The sequence below is a fragment of the Protopterus annectens genome, chromosome 5.part0 (genome assembly GCF_019279795.1).
Source record: "Protopterus annectens isolate FY-2018-M chromosome 5.part0, PAN1.0, whole genome shotgun sequence".
NCBI lineage: Eukaryota > Metazoa > Chordata > Ceratodontiformes > Protopteridae > Protopterus > Protopterus annectens.
In genome coordinates this window covers 1,663,878,388-1,663,882,434 of record NC_056735.1, presented here as the reverse complement: position 1 = coordinate 1,663,882,434, position 4,047 = coordinate 1,663,878,388, and positions in this window count along the sequence as shown.

Sequence of the window (4,047 nt, the reverse complement as noted above, 5' to 3'; positions counted from 1 at the left end):
GCTTTGCAGATAAGGCTTGTCAAGCTAATGGGCCGGTAATTTCCAGGGTCTGTGGAGGCACCGCCTTTGTGAAGTGGGACCACAGTTGCAGTGCGCCACTCCTGGGTACGTATCCAGAGGTAAGACTTTGATTAAACAGCTGTCCTAGCTGTGGGTTTAATTCCTCATTGAGTTCGTGGAGCACACAGCCGGGGACACCATCGGGTCCCATGGATGCTGTGTTTTTGCTTTGGAGAGAGCAGTTCTCACTTGGGCGCTGGAGATGTTTGGGGGCTGCACTCATTTGGTATAGATATCTCTCCTTTTGGGGAGGGGAGAAGTTTGCACTGAACCTGTCAGCCAGTATGTTGGCAATGTCTGTAGGATCAGTAATCTTCACATCATTTTGAACTAGTTCTGAGCATATCTGGGAGTTTCCTCCTAGGTTTCTAACATAGCTAAAGAAGGCCTTATGATTGTCTTTTGAGTCTTTAGCTATTTTTCTCTCGAAATTTGCTTTGGATGATTTTATGAGAGCTCTTAGTTTTTACTTATAGTGATCAAGGGTGTCTTACCTTTTAAGGATTTTGCTCTATCTTGTAGTAGCTTCCTCCTTTGTTGTAGAGTTTGTTTATGGCTGGGGTCCACCAGACTGGACGCTTGCCTTTGGTACAAAGAGTCTTTGTTTTGCTTGGGATTGCCTTATCCATGCAGTCCTGCAGGTGCTGGTAGAAGGCGTTTGTAAGTGATTCAGCGGCTTGAGTATTGTTTTCCGCCGCTCGGGGCCTGAAAGGAGACCACACTAGTCTTTAGAAGTGTGAAGTCGGCTTTTGAGAAGTTCTTTACTGTGGTCTTTTTATTTCAGGTGGGGTGGGATGAGGACCTCCAGCGAGATTAGTTTGTGATCTGATCTCACCAGTGAGGGGTATACTTCCGGTGTTGAACATTGTGCTCCCATGTTCGTGATGATGAGATCAAGTATGTTATCTCCTCTTGTGGGATGGTGACTAGTTGTTCCATGGCATTTGAGTTTATGAATTCCAGGAACTTTTGGGCTAGGGTGTTTGGGCTTGAGTAGTGTTCCCAGTCTATATTAGGGTAATTGAAGTCACCTAGTATGATGGTGTTTGGTGATACATTTATCCCCTCTAGTGTTTTCAGGAAGGCCATGTGAGTTTCCTGAGTTTGTGAGGGTGGCCTGTAACATGCTACAATTTGCAGAGCAGTCTTGCCTATGGTTAATTGCACCTGGATGGTCTCCGATGCATCGTGCGTTGCCACCAGTCTTGAGGTGTGGGTGTCCTTGATGAATATGGATACCCTCCTTTCTTGGTATTGTCCGGATTTTGGGGCCGGAACGCATGATATGAGGTAAAACCTGATAGCGCTGGGGTGCTCTCAGGAGCCTTGAACCAGGTTTCTGTCACAGCACAGACATCGATGTTCTCCATACTGAGAAGGGCCTCGAGTGCGTGCATTTTGAGATTTAGACTTCTGGCATTGAGCAGCATTACCCTTAGTTTTTTCCTTTTTGTGTTCTAGGGTGGTAGGTTTAGAATTTGAGCCTTGCCTAAAAAGGCACTATGGGGTGGCAAGAGCCTTTGCCAATATCCTGAATCCCAGGGTGACAGGTGCAAGCCGCCCTTGCGAAGCAGCGTGGCTTGTCCAGCATGTCATCCCAGGCAGACAGATACTGGATCCCCTTTGAATGACACCAGTGTTTAAGCCAATTGTTAAAGCTGATCATCTTATCTCTGTATTGTGGCATCATACTTGGTGAAGGTAGGATACTGCTCAAGGTCAGGGTCATACCTGCCTGGGCTACATAATCAGAGAGCTCCTCAATGTCTCTTTTCATGTAGTCCAAGGAGGTACGCCTCAGGTCGCTTACACCAGCGTGGACAATGACTGAGTCATATTTGTACCTGCTGTTGAGAGACCTGAGTGCTTGCGTTATGTGGCGGATTCTAGCCCGACAGGCAGCTTACTGTGACCTTCTCCTTACTCAGTCTGGTGAGCGGGACATCAGTGTGTCTGACTATGGAGTCACCAATGACTAGTGTGTCTGGCATTGTGTTTGGCCTTAAGGGCTGTGACTGTTTGACACTCTGACTGTGAGGTCTATGTGTTGCGGGTGTTGTGTTCTGAGGTGGTGGTTGTTTGGGTGTCTGCTTTGGTGGCCTCTGCTGTTTTGGTAGATTTTTGATCAGAGCCTCCGAGTATGTCTTTGTGTGTTTATGTGTATGATTTGAGGTTGTAATGGTACTATGTGAGACTGGGTCTATAGTGTGTGTGGTAACCTTCTCCTCCTGACTGGTCTTGCCAGTCCTATGTTGAGAGAGCTCAGCCTCCAGTTTGGCCGTATAGTTGCATCTCTCGCATGTATTTGTGTTTTGTGGGAGGAGAGGGTTGTTCAGGTACATGAGGCAATTGAAACATTGCCTCAATATTCCCAGGTTCACCAGCTGAGCAGCAGAGGACACTAGCAACTGCTCGCTCGACATGCTAGCAGGCTAGACAAAAACTTTAAAAAAGATTCCGGGGACGTGGGTGACCGAGAAATGGGGTTGCCTTTTGGGGTACTATCTATGACAAGAGTGCCGTATCAAGGTAATAAGTACTGTAGGAGCAAGTGCTAGGTTTAATAGATAGAGAATAGTCTACTTGGAGTCAAGTAGAGATGATCTTTTAGTTATAGGATACGCTGATTTGATCAGTAGTATAGTTCGAGGAAGGTAGTTTTAAGGGAAAATTTGAAGAGTGGACTTTAGGTAGCCCGAATAGTTTAAACCTGCTTAACCGGCACTGCCCTAGTGTGCAACAGTGGCAGCTCCGCTAAATCGCTAAATCAGCTTAACGCTGCTTTTATACCAGGGGCTGGAAAAGCTAGAAACTGGCCCAAAACGACCAATAAACTACTAGTTACTGGCTGAAACCTCACAAAACTGGACAAAGGCAGCTCAATGCTTCCCACTCCCACTGGTAAGCAAGGTAGCTTCCTTCCCCAAATAAGGCAAGGAAACAGTACACAGGAACTACAACCAAAGCCCAGGAATCAGCAACTCTGAAACTGGACTAAACTAGTAAAGCAGGAAAAACAAGAGATATTTTTTCTTTTTTTTCTTTTTTCACAAAACAGGCAGAAACAGGTACAGCAAACACTTATAAATGCTATGAATCAGCTACTACAGCTTACACAGAAGAATTTGCTACAAATACAGTCAAATAGTAACAAACAAGGATTCCAAGTGCAATATTAAGTTAAATGCAGTAAAAACAGCTTCAATGTAACAGAAAGGCAGGCGAAATACAGTTGCTAGGTATTCAGATGTGGAAAGCAACAAAAATATACTTAGTATCAAGAAAAGTCGCTTATTCAGCTCTCTGCAGCCTGGATTACTCTGCTGGCCCACGTGGAGTCTGTGCTGAGTAGGTACAAGCTGAAAGTTTTATACCAGGGGCTGGAAAAAGCTAGAAACTGGCCCAAAACGACCAATAAACTACTAGTTACTGGCTGAAACCTCACAAAACTGGACAAAGGCAGCTCAATGCTTCCCACTCCCACTGGTAAGCAAGGTAGCTTCCCTTCCCCAAATAAGGCAAGGAAACAGTACACAGGAACTACAACCAAAGCCCAGGAATCAGCAACTCTGAAACTGGACTAAACTAGTAAAGCAGGAAAAACAAGAGATATTTTTTCTTTTTTCTTTTTTTTCACAAAACAGGCAGAAACAGGTACAGCAAACACTTATAAATGCTATGAATCAGCTACTACAGCTTACACAGAAGAATTTGCTACAAATACAGTCAAATAGTAACAAACAAGGATTCCAAGTGCAATATTAAGTTAAATGCAGTAAAAACAGCTTCAATGTAACAGAAAGGCAGGCGAAATACAGTTGCTAGGTATTCAGATGTGGAAAGCAACAAAAATATACTTAGTATCAAGAAAAGTCGCTTATTCAGCTCTCTGCAGCCTGGATTACTCTGCTGGCCCACGTGGAGTCTGTGCTGAGTAGGTACAAGCTGAAAGTTTTATACCAGGGGGCTGGAAAAAGCTAGAAACTG